Source organism: Mesoplodon mirus (genome assembly GCF_964341445.2).
Source record: "Mesoplodon mirus genome assembly, chromosome: 14".
Lineage (NCBI taxonomy): Eukaryota > Metazoa > Chordata > Mammalia > Artiodactyla > Ziphiidae > Mesoplodon > Mesoplodon mirus.
This window is the reverse complement of record NC_138990.1, coordinates 33,226,476-33,242,199: the sequence shown is the minus strand read 5'-3', so window position 1 is coordinate 33,242,199 and position 15,724 is coordinate 33,226,476.

Genomic DNA, 15,724 nt, shown 5'->3' with positions numbered 1-15,724 from the left:
GCAGACCTATGATTCCATTAGCAGCTGCTATAATGTACTTCTTGCACTTAAAAAAATAATAATAATGTATTATAATATTCCTATACATTTGTCCAAAGCTTTACATTTACAAATAATTTTCAAATAGGTCATCTCACGTAATTTTTCCCATTTTGCAGAAAAGGAACAGAGCTGAGAAGCTATGGAACTTTCCCCGGGAAATAGTTCTGTGGCCTCCCAAACTCTTTATGACGCCAGGGTCGATACTGGCCTAATACCCCATGGAGGCTGACAGTGCTGTTTGTGATTATTCCTAGATTGAATTCTGTGGTAAGACACACATGTTTTTCTGACAGTTGATGACAAAAAGTAAATTTGTCAAAAATAAATTAACCAAAATGATGGTTTCTCAGGCAAAATCTTCTTCATGCAATGATTTTTGTAGCTAAAAATGGTACAGATGAACTGGTTTGCAAGGCAGAAATAGAGACACAGATGTAGAGAACAAACCTACGGACACCAAGAGGGGAAAGTGGCCGGGGTGGTAGTGGTTTGATGAATTGGGCGATTGGGACTGACTTATATACACTAATATGTATAAAATGGATAACTAATAAGAACCTGCTGTATAAAGAAATAAATAAAATAAAATTGAAAGCTTCAAAAAAATTAAAATAAATCAACTATACTTCAGTTAAAAAATAAATAAATTTTAAAAAATAAATAAAAAATAAAATTTATCATATATAATGCCTATTTCACTTTTTTTGTTTTCACCACATTAAACTGTGTTTATTTTATATTCAACTAAATGTGAACGTAAATTTTGCTACCACTTTCAGAATTAGAGTCTAGCCTGAACATAGAGCAAGTTGAGAACTGATTGGTTCGGTTTGGAATCTAGGTCACCAAATTCAAATGAGATAAATCCAGAGAGTCAAGGTCAGGCAGGTAAAAGGTAAAGACATACAGGAGACAAGGACAGTGGAGCCCAGGTCTAGAGTATTGATCAACTTGGTCAATGACATACTGCATCAGGGTAACCAGGCCCTGTAGTTTGGAAGGGGGAGGGGGTCCCATTCCACATGTTCAGGGCACATGGAAAATGGGCGCCAAGCTCTCAAGGAAGCTTGTGCGCCATGCCCCGTGGCTCTCTCAAAGGGTTAACAATTATCTCATGCAGTTAATGTACTCATGCATATAACAATTTATCATTTTCCATGCATATTCTTTACTGGCATCTCATTTGCTTTGAAACCAACTTCTGGGGAGGAAAGAGTAAGTATGACTGGTTGCATATACCAGATGTGACCATACCAAGCTCTTTGAGATGTTCCAACCAGTGACATTCTTTAGTTGATTTTCCTCTCTTTGCAAATGTAAAGGCCTCTTATGGCTAAAAAAAGCAAATATGGCAGCTGCCGTGTGCTCAACCCCCTCACTAGGTAATATAGAATTTTCGAAGTAAAATTATTATGATTTTATTTATTTATTTATTTATTTTTTGTGGTACGCGGGCCTCTCACTGTTGTGGCCTCTCCCGTTGCGGCGCACAGGCTCCGGGCGCACAGGCTCAGTGGCCATGGCTCATGAGCCCAGCCGCTCCGCGGCATGTGGGATCTTCCTGGACCGGGGCACGAACCCGTGTCCCCTGCATTGGGAGGCGGACTCCCAGCCACTGCGCCACCAGGGAAGCCCTCGAAGTAAAATTATTGATTAACATTTTCTGCTTCTAAACTGCCAGAAGAATGGTTATGCCCATGTCATGTGAATGGGCAGCAGGATGTTGGGATCCTCTTTCAGGATGCTAGCATTCTTTTTCTGCCTGTTTCCCCATTATTATCTTCCACTTTTTGAAAGCTCCTGGCTTTGTGAACTCCAGCAACAAACCATGAAGGACAGATGAGAAGAAACAATCTATCCTTTCCAACTATTAAACTGTGAGAGTTCTGACAATGTCCCACTTTCCCAGACAAACCCAGTTATTCACAAGAGTACCAAAAACAAAGACATTAGTTTGGAAAATAAAATTATTTCAACAAGGGTGAAGGAAGAAAATAAAGAGAGAAAGGGAGAATTAGAAAGAGAAGTAAACAATTTATATTGCAAAGGGGATTTTTTTTTCCTTCCATGTTTTCACCCTTTTTATCTACAAGGGAACCTGAGAATAAAAATTGTTTACACACACACACACACACACCACCTGCTCTATCTTCTTTACCTGCTATGTGATTTTTTTAAAAAACTGGTCTATTTTACTTTCCACTGTGGTCATTTCAATGCAAACCAATGTCACGATGGGATAATAACAATTTCCTAGTCAAAGAAAACAACACACAACTCAACCGTCCTGACTTATACCTACATAAGCCTCTTGAGACTGCTCCTGGCTCTGGCAACTCTGAGCCTTTCCTGTGGCTTTTGTCCTGGGCTTGTTATTAAAGGAATGTGGAGGGATGGGATGAGAGGGGGGTCAGGGAGCTTCAAGGGAGCTGGACAGTGCCGGACCCAAAACCAACTCCCTCCCCTCCACACAGAGAGACACAGAGTTCAGAGTTTTGTCTTAATTCCTGCTTTGCCGTTTACCACCAGCATTACGATTGCAGGCAAATTATTTAAACTCTGTGAGCCTAATTTTTGTTTACCAGTAAACTGGGGGGAGTAATACCAGCTTAAAGTCTCATGTTAAGGATTAGCTATACTATATGCAAAGCATACAATGTCTGAAACATAATGACATTAAATAAACGTTAGATATTAAATCAGGTTTTTTAATATTCAAAATTAGAGATTCAATCTTCCATGATTAAGGATATTAGTTATTGTTTCAGTTATTCCAATAAGTGCCTTTTCTTGGTTATTACACTTAATTTTTTTCTATAAAATGAGTATTGTAACTCTAGTGTCTGAAAATGAAGTAATAAGTTAGCCAATAGTAAAAAAAAAAAAAAGAGAGAGATAATATTTTCTTATTTCTTTTTGATTAATATCATCAATCAAAGTGATATATTTAATGGAAAATGATTCATAGAAATCAGCTCGTGTTGCAGTATGAAAGGCGTTCTAGCACTGAGGAAGGAGTCCAGGTTTGGAAGCCAAGCAGAGGTGACTTTGATTCTAGAACTTGTCCTTTCATTATCACTTAAATTTTTCACTTGAGCAAGTTATTTAGACTTTCACTTTTGTTGGATTCAAAAAACCATTGATTCAGATCCTAGAACTGTTTTGAAGGTGAGAAAAGCTGTGATAATAGTATAAATTCTAAGAGTTACAATTTCTTCGTCTGTTAAATGGATGTCATAAAAGCCACCATCATCTTTTGCCTGGACAACTAGAACAGCCTTTAACAGCTCCCTCTGTTTTCACTCTTTCTCCTATTCCTACCCTGCCCCCCCCCCCCGGTTCATCTGTTGTCTCCACAAGATCCAGACAATCTGCTGAAACATGTAAGTTGCAGATCAGGGCACTCCTCTGCTCAGACCTTACCTGTAGCCTCCTAGCGCAGGTAAAGCAAAATTCAGAATTCTGAGCACGGCCACGAGGCTGCAAGGTCTACCCCCCAGACACATGTCCCCTCCCTGTCCCTTTGCTCTATGTTATCCAGACACAGTTGACACACTGGTCCTCCCTTCTCCAAACAAGCGGAGCTTTTTCCTACTTCAGGACCTTTGCACTTGCTATTCTCTGTGCCTTTTCCCCCAGACTATTTATGGCTTAATTTTTCCCTTCAAAAGGTTTCCCTTCAAATGTCACCTCTAAAAAGACCTTCTCTGACCCCTTTACCTAAAAGAGCCAGACCCTTTTTCTCCACCTCCTTGTCACCCTTTTTGCTCTTACCCTGCTCTATTATTTTCAGAACACTTGCCACTATCCCAAATTACATCACATATCTGTGTATTTAATTATCAATGGTCTGTTTCCCCTGTTAGGCGGTGATCTTCATAAGGGCAGGATTCTGATGCCGTGTTCACTACATTATTCTCCGTACTCTGAAATTATGTGTAAGGCTCAGTAAGTATTTGTTGCCTGCCTTAAACAAATAAATGCAACCAAGACTTTGGTGATTAATGAGATAAGATATGCAAAGTGACAGCACAGTGCCTGGCCCTAAGTGGGTGCTTAATGAATGCACTAGAAGGAGAAGCTCCTTGTACTGATTCCAACATACCTTGCTCCTTCACCCAGCATTATTATGGACACTCTAATTCTCGGATCATCTTAATAAGTCCCATTACAGTTGTGTGAGAACACAGTCAAGGAGAATGGAAAAATAAGAAGGAATGAAGGTGCTCATTCAAGCATGAGACAAAGACGCCAAGGGCCCAGGATGAAGATAAACTAGAGCAGGGGAGAGTGGAAGGCACACCTGAGGCCAGGGATGAGAAAGCAGGTGAGGCAGAGGCTAAAAACTGGCCACAGTTTCACAGCAGGCTGGGCTGGGGAGAGAGAGGTCTTGCTTGGAAAGAAAGAGTTAGGCAGTAACTCCTTGGGAGATGACCTCAAGGCTCTGGCGATACAGGAGGCCCAGTCCTGAGTCTGAAATTCTTCGAGGAGATGGGAGATTCCTTTTACTCTTTCTCACATGAACCTTCTTCTCTCTCCCTACCTTCTTACATCAGTCACCTGTTGATCCTCCCACCTCAATGCCTGTGCCCCCTCCCCAGGGTCATCGCCACTGCTCTGCTTCAGGTGCTCACCATCTCTCATCTCACCTGGACAATTGCAACAGCTTCTAAACATGCCCTGCCGTCAGCCCACCCGGCCATCCATTCCAGATTCCCACTCCCCAGTCCATCCTCCAAGATGGATGCTGTCTCTCCATCACTCCTCCAACGAGATGACATTCAAACTCCTGAGTGTGCCACGCAAGGCCTTTTAGAGTCTAGTTCCTGGCTTTCTCTCTTGTCTCATAGTCCGCTATGTCCCACCACAAGTCACATCCTCCAGCCTGACAAAATGACTAGTTATTTCCCGAATACACATGCTTTTTCTTCTGTCTCTGATTCTTCTCCAATCTTTCTGCACACGCTACACGCCTTTCCGAGCGCTCCCTTAGTCATGTCCCAGTACCATGTGTGGGAGTCAGAGGCATCCACGTTTTTATCACCACCTCCCTCTCAGAGAAAACAGTGGTAGCCTAGTTTTGTCTAATCTGATTACCAACCCCCCTTTCTCTGTTAATCATATCAATTGGTGCATGTCCTTCTCAGAGTAGGGCTGGGCAGAGGACACAGGTTAGCCTATGAAAATACTCCATCCTGTGTCCATAGAGAATTATTCTAGGCTGGAGACATTTCCCAAGCAGGTCTTACCAGTTCTTTCCCTGGGATTGATAGTGAGGGTGGAAAGATAAGCACCTTTTGTTTGGCTGTTATATGAAGATAACAGGATGTGGGTCCTGGGGCCGTGATGGTCTCCTGGCCTCCCTGAGGTCCGACCTTGTTTACAGGATGAGGCCAGACACAGACATGAAACATGCAGAGCTGCTGTGGGGTAGAATGACACAAGGCTCTGAAAATGCCTGGCACAGGGAGCGACACAGAGAGCTGATTCAATCAACAAAACGCACCCAGAAGTGTTTGTTGAAGGATGGACAGATGGATGGGTAGATGTAGGACGAATGCAATAACAGTGGAAGGACAGAGGACTGATGAGGAGGTGGACACCTGTGCCATAATTAGGACCAGACGAAGAAAGTACAGCCGCACTAAGTGCAGAGTCCCCCTCCTTTCCTTTGTGTTAAATGCTATTCTAAACAGCTCAGTGCCTTCCTATGTGCTGTGTAAAGCCAAGGTGAACACGTTGCATGATGCTGGGAGTCTGTGATTTTCCTGCTGCTGCCATTGTTTAATCAGATGAAAGAGTTTTCAAAAGGTCTCATCTGTGCATGTTTCTAACAGCTTTTTAGGATTCATCGGTGACCATCTCAAGCTCTCTCTGCATAGCTCTAATTGACATTATACTTCGATTTATCACCACGGCTGACTTTATTTTTTACACTTTTAATTATATTATCTTCTGAAGGGGAAAGGGTTAGAGCTTGAGTAGAATTACATTAAGTTGAAAAATCTGCAGCAAAAGATTTCAAAGATTGATGATACTCATCAGTGTCACAGGGGTGTAAGGAAGGGAACCCACCTACTCTGCTGATGGGAATTGTATACTGACAAAGCTTTACTGGAGGACAACTTGGCAATGTGTGTCAGAATGGGAAATGCCCTAGCAATTCCTTTTAGGGGAATTTTTGCTTAAGGAAGTAAGTGAATAATTGTTCAAATGTATGTAGAAAGTATATTCATTGCATCATTATTTTTAATAGTGAAAATCTAAACTGTCAATGTGGGATTAGTTAAATAAATTAGAGTACATCTAGGCAATGTAATATTATATATACGCTAAAGGATAAGATAGAGATATAGATACACAAATATATGGATATCGAGATATAGAGATAAATATAGAGGAATATATAAGTGTATGGATATGTAGACAGATATATAGAGGTAAGAGATTTTCCTGATATATTTTTAAATTTAAAAGTTAAATGACAAGCTAGTGTATATAACTCCAATTCTAATGCAAATAATATATTTGCATATATGTATTTATACTCATCAAAAACTCTAAAAGCTAAAAGTATTTTGCCAACCTATGGCCAATAGTTCTCTCAGGGAAGTAGGTCATAGAGAGCTTTCATTTTATTTTTTTATACATTTTCTGTAGTGTTTGATTTCTTAATGGTTATTAGGTATATGTTAATAATAAGATAAATAGTAAAGAGATTTCTGTTTGGGGAAAAATAGCCTCCATGTGTTACTCTTTATTTGGGGGGTACATGCTGATTACAATACTGCCCATATTTTGTAAAATGTATCTATGCAAATATGAACATATTCTGTGTCCATGGTAACAGCACATCCAGATGTTTACGAACGTGTGTAGCTCGCCTATTAGGGTTGGCTCTGATATTTGGTTTGAAACAGATACGACTATAGATCATTAGAAAACATACATTTATTTCTTAATAAATTCATCTCATGATATTATAGAGATAAAACCAACTGCATTCTAAAACCCAATGTGAGAATGTATGTAAGCATTAAACCCTGGAATCAGAAAAGCTTGTGTGTCTGGAAGCGTGAGAGAGAAATCACCAGGGACAGGCTGATCATTTTTAACATAAAAGATGAAAATTAAAACTGTGAAGAAAAGCCAGCATCAGTGTGTGACTGAAGGAAGTGGAGGGAGTGTGGCCAGAGAGTAGAAGTGTCCATGTAACCCTGCACCCAGGTCAGACAACTGTAATTTTTGTTGCAGTTTTAGTTTCTCGTTTTTTAAAATTTGTTAAAACTTGTTTTGTCCTTCCATTTTAATCTAAGGCAATGGACCTTACTTTGAAAGGAGCATGGCTGAATAGAGCACAATTCCCAAAGTCACAGGACTGAGCTACATATGAACTTCACGGTCATGGCCACATTACTTCATTCCTGGGACTCGGTTTCTTCCTTTATGAAACAATGGGACGTGGCTCCTTCACCGAATTCCACGTGAGGGGGTGTTTCTAAAGGGCATTGTAAACTGAAAAGCACTTGCAAAGATGTAAGCCCTTTTTATTTTTGTCTTCATTTCCCTTGAAATCTCCAGAGACCACGCTGGCCCCTAGTTTTTAAGAGTTTTTGTTTTTGTTTTTGTTTTTTAATCTCCTTGCTTGAGTCCAGGTTGAAAGGATAAAGGATTTAAAGAGAGACTTAGGTTCAGGTCTTACCTACACACCTTACTTGATGAATGTCTACAGATAAGCCAACATGAATGTATAGACAGACTTCCTCTTCCAGAAAGTGGCTCAAATAGGACAAGGTTGTGAAAATGCCTTATGAATTGTTATATGTCATACAGATGTCAGCTATTATTAGTAGCATAGGTATTGAAAGTTGTTTTCTGGGGTTTTTTTTCAGTTTTCTTTTTTTATTACCATTTTTTTCTTGAAGTATAGTTAATTTACAATGCCGTGTAAGCTTCAGGTGTAGAGCAAAGTGATTCAGTTATACATATATATCTATTCTTTTTCAGATTCCTTTCCATTATAGATTATTACAAGACATTAAATAGTGTTCCCTGTGCTACACGGTAGGTCCTTGTTGTTTATCTGTTTTATACATAGCAGTGTGTATATGTTAATCCCACACTCCTCATGAAAACCAGAGTAGGACGGTAGTTAAAGTAATAAAAACAGATTTTATTCAAGAACTATTGCAATAGGGGAAAAGAGACCTTTGTATGGAACTAGGCTCAATTCCAAGTACAAGAAGGAAAAGTAGGGATTTACAGCCAAGGAATAGATTTGGGGCATCAGTCCAGGAAAGTTAGTAAGAGGAGACATCAAGGTTGGAGGTGGGGAGGAATTCTTCCTAGACTGAACAAGCAGGACGCTTGCTGAAGTCAGGGCAGAAGGATCAGATGCTGCCTGGGCGGGTGGTGAAGGAAGATGAATATGATCAGTACGGAGGGTGGGAGATTCTGGCTAAATTGATTCAGCAGGATTCTTATTACAACCGGGCTCTTGAGGACAAGGCCCACAGAGAGAGCCTAGTCAAAAAAAGGGCTCAGAGAAGGCTGTCCAGAGGTTGGTCAAGGAAAAGTCTTTGTCATAATATATGCTACGTTGATGACTCTAATGTTATGTTAATGGTATCCATTAACATGGTATATGAGGATTACATAGTGATAATGAAACTCAGGATCATAGTGTAATAACCCACCAACCTTCAGATTCAAGGCTCTCAGAAAATATGTCTTGATACCGGAAGCATATGTATCGTTATCTGAACCTCTACCAGGTGCCTTTGAGGGGCCAGGTTTTTCTAGGAAACGCAGCACTTTGGAAGGCCCTGTACGTAGAAGGGATAAACGCTACCCCACCGGAGTGTTTTGGCAGGCACAGAGAAGGCCTTGCATCCCCTGCCATTTCTTTCTCACTGCTGGAATCTGCACCATGAAGGCCTCTGACAGAAAACCAACACGGGGCCTCCCTCCTTGAGCCAAGAGACACATGCTTGGAGGAAGCAGAGGCAGAATGTTTATCCTGGTGGATCCCAGGCCAAAACCTTCGCTGGCCCTTCATGGCTTATTTCTTCTTTGGGGGCTGACAAGGAGGCTAATAACCTAAAGCGATGTATATGAAAGCACTCCGTAGTACATGAAGAGATTATACTGAGGCTGGCTTTCTTCAAAGTTTTTATTTTCATCATTTATTCTAAATGACCCCACCCTCAGCAGTCTGTCAGGCATGCTCCTCCCACTGTTCCCTTCTACACTGGGAGGAAGTTTTGAACAGGGCTGTAGCATCAGCAAAGCCAGCACTGTGACCCTTATCATCATGATGTGAACTTGGCATTAGCCTTTAGTCCAAAGCATCTGCCTGAAAGATTGTGGCAGGAAGCAACTGGCGAAAAGTAAGACTCTAGCTTCGCCTGTCACTCACTCTGCTCAAATTAAAGCCATTTGCATTTCCAAAATGTATTAGCCCTATTCAAAACCTGCCATAGAAATGGAAATGGTCTTGGGGGAACAGCCATTTCCTAATCAGTGATCCTGGGGTGGTGAAGCAATCACTGACTTTGAATCCCAGCCTAGATTTCTCTGCAGGAGACCCCAGATGCAAGTTTCCAAAGGTGAGTGAATGTAAATGCCACTTGCCTTCTCGGTGTGACTAATTACCAGGGTCGTGGCACCCAGAGCTGTCAGAGCTGATTAGAGAGCCAGAAGACGGCTTCCTCTGGAGGATATGAAACAAAAGTTACCCAATAATAACTGCAGACCACAAAGCCAGAGTTAAATCTTCTGGGAACACTCTTGGGATGGGAACGGCAGAAGCAAAGCCACTGATCAGAAGTTGAACGGTTTTTAAAACCCTAGTTCCATAAAGGAAAGGAATAATGAACAGTGAAGCCCAGAAACACAGTCAGTAGGGGAAAAAATAAAAGTATTTTTACAAAATGAACCACTAAAATTGCTACTGGGAATTCATATCTCTCAAACCAGCAATGACCTTGAGATCATCATTCATCAGTTTGTACCTGCCTATGGACAGTGCCACCCTGGACATTACCCCAGACATTAGCCATCACCCTGGAATCAGACAATTGTCTCCATATTTGTTGATGCTTTAGGGAGTCCCCAACCTTTAATCTATGTTTCTTGGGGGCCAGATTGTTCTAGGGTTAAAACTAGGCTCAGGATAATAAATTACAGATATAGATTCATGATTTAATGTCATCATTTCTTTTATTTCCAAAAAAGTATTCACTTGCACTTTGTTTGAGCATCATCCAGACTGTGTGCGCATCAAGCCACCAGGTGGTAGGTGAGCCAGGCTGACTTCGCAGCTGCCACATTGTAATAGAGCAGGACCCTATGGGGACTCCCCCTGACAGGCCTTTCCCCCCCATATCCTCTGCTTTAGCTCCTCTCTGAATTACCTAGATATTAGTATTTGATGCAAATTTCCTGAGTTGTTTTGCAGATGTGAGCCCTCCCACCACCAAATGAAAAACTACTGGATGATCCTGAGCACGTAGCCCCAGGCCTCCTGGATCCTCAGGACTGACCAAGTTAAGCCCTGTGACAACACCCTGTTCCCTCATCATCAGTCAATCAGAGAACTGTGCAGGAGCTGATCACGTACCCTGAGATCCACCCCACTCCCCAACCTGGCTTTTAAAAATGCTTTCTGAAACCCTTCGGGAAGCTCAAGGCTTTTTAGGGCACGAGCCACCCGTTCCCTTGCCTGGCCCTGCAATAAACCTTTCTCTGCTCCAAACTCCGACGTTTCAGTTTGTTTGGCCTCACTGTGTGTCGGGCACACAAACTTGCATTAACAGCATGTCCATGTGGCTTGGATATTTGCCATCCACCACTGTGTCCACAACAAAGTTTGTGACGGAGAAGATGCTTCTGTGAGGAAAACAGCTTTCTCATGAAATAAATATGGTACGAATAAAATTTAAAAGAGTTCTCATGTAAAAATATGCATGGGAAATAGGTCCTCGTTGATTGAAATTTCGGATAAAATCAGCAAACGAGTCTACCATTTTCTTATCTATTGTAGATGGAAAACTAATCAGTTGATCTAAGAAAGAAATGGAAAATTTTATTCAAGTCAAATTTGAGGATTATAACCCGGGAAAAGCATCTCAGAAAGTTCTGGGAACTGTTCTGCCCATTAGAAGTCAAGGCACAGTTATATAAGTTTTCTGAGACAGAGGGTTGTACATCAAATGACCTATTATTATTGACAGTGTACATGATCCAGATGTAAGCATTATCATGGCGGGTTATGTGACCCCTTACAAGATCAAGAAGAAATGCTGTCTTTTGAAGAGTTGTCTCGTCGATGTTAGGAGAATGTTGCTCTTTACAGTTGAGCAGGTATTTTCAATGAGCAGGTATCTTTCCCCACTGGGGGAGGTCTGGTGATGCGTAATGCGGGTACACAATGCACAGTCCAGAGAGAGAGGAGGCCAAAGGGCAGAGAAGATTTTTTGCTTAAATTTCTCTTGTCTTGGGCTTCCCTGGTGGCGCAGTGGTTGAGAGTCTGCCTGCCGATGCAAGGGACGTGGGTTCGTGCCCTGGTCCGGGAGCATCCCACATGCCACGGAGCGGCTGGGCCCGTGAGCCGTGGCCACTGAGCGTGCAAAAATTTCTCATCTTGCCATAAAAACACTACTTTTATTTCACACTATGAATTTAGAGATTTAAGAAATTTCTCAGGATTGACCCACTCTAACTGTTTAGGACCTGTTGTGTTTGTCTCACCTGCTGTTTGGGGAATTCTAAACCCTCTTCAAAAAGTCTCTTCTAACTACTTCAGGAAACCTACAGGAGATATCACATATGTTTTTTCAAGAGCTAATTATCGTGCACCTACCATGTGCCATACACTGTGCCAGGAAACAGGAATGCGGTGGTGAATAAAACAGAAGTGGCCCTGCTCACTCATGGAATAAAATCACGTGGCCTCAGTCTCTTTCCCTCCTGTTCCAGCTGCCAGTGAGGCCAGGTGTCTGATTCCCTGGAAATCTCAAACATCGTTGGTGGCCATGAGAAATGCTGTCGTTATATTAGTTTCCCATTGCTACTGTAACAAATTACCACCAACGTAGTGCCTTAAAGCAGCACAAATTTGTTATCTTACAATTCTGGAGGTCAGAAATCAGAAATGGGTCTCATGTGGCTAAAACCAAGGTATCAACAGAACTGCATTTCTTCTACAGGCTCCAGGAGAGAATCCATTCCTTGCCTTTTCCATCTTCTAGAAGCTGCCGGCATTCCTTGGCTACATCACTCAGACCTCTGCTTCCATCATCACACAAGGACCCTTGTGATTACACTGGGCTCACCAGATAATCCAGGGTAAAACCCTATCTCCAGATCGTTCGCATAATCACATCTCCACATTCCCTTTGCCATGTTAGGTAACATTCACCGATTCTGGGGATTAGGTCACGGACATCTTTGTGGAGACATTATTCTTTCTATCACAGACCCTAGCTCTGCCAAGGCTGCTGACAAATACTGCTATGACTTCTCTCACATGGGATAAGAGTATCACTTGATGTCATTGGAAAAAACACACTTTCACAAACAGTCAATGTATTCTTCCTAAAAGTATCTATTAAGTACCTATTATGTGCCAACATTATTCTAAGCTGGGCTTAGTGATCAACTAGCAAGATAATGTTTCTGTCTTAAATAACCCATATTTCTCACGGGGGTAGGGGGTGGGGAGGATGAGCACTAATCAAGTTAAAAATAACCAATATAATTTAAGTGTTGGTAAATTCTATAAAGGAATGAAACAGAGTGATGTTGCAGAGTATGCCTGGGGAGGTCCTGGGCATGGGAGACCTCTCTAAGGAGGTGGCATTGAAGATGAAACCTGAGACCCAGCTGATGTGAGGAAAGAAAGTTCCAGACACAGGGAACACTAACGCCAAGGCTCTGGGTAGGAATGAACTTGGGGTGATAGTAAAGATCAGTGTGTCTAGAAGGTAAGGAGCTCAGGGGAGACTGGAGCGAGATGGAGATTAGCAATGCAGGTTGAAGCCAGAACACATCAAGCTTTTAAAAGCATAGTATGGAATTTTGGTTTTGTCCTGGGAGCAACAGGATGCTGAAAGAGGGACATCCAGAGAAAAGTGACTAAATCGAAATTATTAAAAGAACTCTTGGCTACTCTATGGAGAACAGACTCTTTGAAGGCAAAAGTGGAAGCAGGGTTTCAAGATGAGTTCAGTAGTCCAGGCAAGAGATAATGGCAATTTGATTATGGATACTGGAAGCTATGGCTAGATTCAGGATATGTTTTTCAGATAGAATTAATAGGTCCTTCTAGTGGATGAGGATGTGGAAAAAACTCAAGGATAACACTTGGCTTTTTTTCTTTAAAAGGTGGATGAATGGTGATGCCATTTACTGAGGGAGGATGCAAAGAGAGAAGCACAAATAGATCACAGATTGGGATGGAAAGAGCAATGGGAGTCCAGTTCCATTTTGGATAAATCAGGTTGGATACCTGTTAGACTTCAAAGGGGAGATTCAAATCAGCAGTTCGATATCAGAGTCTGGAGCTTAGAAGGAGCAACCAGCGAGAGAAATATAAACGGAGGTAATCAGAGACACCAATGCGTTTGTGTCTTCTGTAGGTTGACACTTTCTGGGTACTCTTCTGCCACCATCAGGTGAGGCAAGGACACCCTGACTCTCAGAAAGAGAAGACCCTGGGCCCATGGGTGGGGGAGGCATCCATGGTTTATATGGTAACCCCTCTTGGCAACCATCAACTGCAGCTGAGACACTTTTTCCCATGTCGCCACTGTGCTCCCTCAGAAGGACACTAGCTCCTGCACCCTAAAAAAATGAAAAGCCAGATTGTGCAGAGTGAGAAAACATCACTGCTTCTTCCAAGAGACCAATAAGATCACCTGCCAAAGCTTGTCACCCTAAAGTATTGCTTTATTCTACTAAACTAAAGAAGATTCACTTGCCATGAAGGGCTGGTCCTCCACCAGGAAGCTTGTTCACCAGTCGAGATTTAGGGACATGGGTTCTAAACCAGCAGTCCCCAACCTTTTTGGCACCAGGGACCGGTTTCATGGAAGACAATTTTTCCACAGACTGTGGGGAGGGGGATGGTTTCAGGATGATTCAAGCACATTACATTTATTGTGCCCTTTATTTCTATTATTATTACACTGTAACATATAATGAAATAATTATACAACTCACCATAATGCAAAATCAGTGGGAGTGCTGAGCTTGTTTTCATTTGCCACTCACTGATGGGGTTTTGATATGAGTCTGCAAGCAGTTGATTTATGATGGTCTCTGTGCAGTCACACTTCTCTGCTGATGATAATCTGCATCTGCAGCCGCTCCCCAGTGCTCACATCACCACCTCTGCTCCACCTCAGATCATCAGGCATTAGATTCTCATAAGGAGCCTGCAACCTAGATCCCTCGCATGCACAGTTCACAGTAGGGTTCGCGCTCTAAGAAGAATCTAAGAATCTAATGACACTGTTGATCTGATGGGAGACGGAGCTCAGGCGGTAATTCCAGGGATAGGGAGTGGCTGTAAATACAGACGAAGCTTCGCTCGCTCGCCCGCCCCTCACCTCCTGCTGTGTGGCCCGGTCCCTAACAGGCCACGGACCAGTACCAGCCCGTGGACTGGGGTTTGGGGACCCCTGCTCTAAACAGAGGTGAAAAAGCATCCATTAATTCTCCCACAATTCTCTAGTACAAAAGAAATTTCTGCAGAAACATGGCTGAAATGTTGCCTGGGTAGCAGCTTCTACCCAATTCCCTCCACCACAAAATACCTTCCAGACAAAGAAAAAGGTAAAAAGTCAGAGCTCACCAGGGAATCAGCCTGACAGTCAGCTGACTGCCACAACCTGGTTGGAATTTCTTCCTAGTTAGAACTGATGTTAGAAGGGAAAAAATGGCCAAAGTTCAGTAAATGGTAAATCCCCATTTCTCTAAATGAAAATGTAATGGTCTAAAATGTATGAAGCCATTTCATAAATCTCCAGTATCACCCATTGGTCCAAAGACCCCATGTAACCATGTACAGCCATCTCTCATCTTAACCCATTGGGTGATGCTTCCTTTCTTCAATTAAAGTTATCACCATCCTGCCAAACTGAGTCTAGAAAATGAAAAAATAACTAGACATGGAGATTACATACAGTAGCATGTGTACATGTTGTCTTCAAAGATACCCCAGATGTCACATGGGAGTCCCTTGCTTTTTGAATATCTGGTTAAAATTGATTCAACCTCCCCCTCCATAGCCCTGGAATGCCGAAGCACTGCCTGCCGTTTCTGAGCATCCCAGGGGTGTTAGCATTCTCTAGATCATCCTTTTTCTTCTGGCTCAGCCTGTGTTTATCTAAGCAATGCATCAACCCAAACCCAAAGGGCATCTCCTTCCATGATTCAACAACAAAAACTCCTCATACAGAATACTTGTGGACAGAGCAGAATTTGCTAGAGATTTGTTTGGTTGGAGGCATTGAGCATAAAGGAGAATTTATAAAACAGAACGGCGCTGAATCAGTCAGGTAAGGCTAAATTAACAAATGATCCCCAAATCTTAGTGGTTTCCAATCATAAAGTTTTACTGTCCGTTCACCCTACGAGTTCATCACTGGCTCTGGCTCTCTTCCCATTTTCTCCTTTG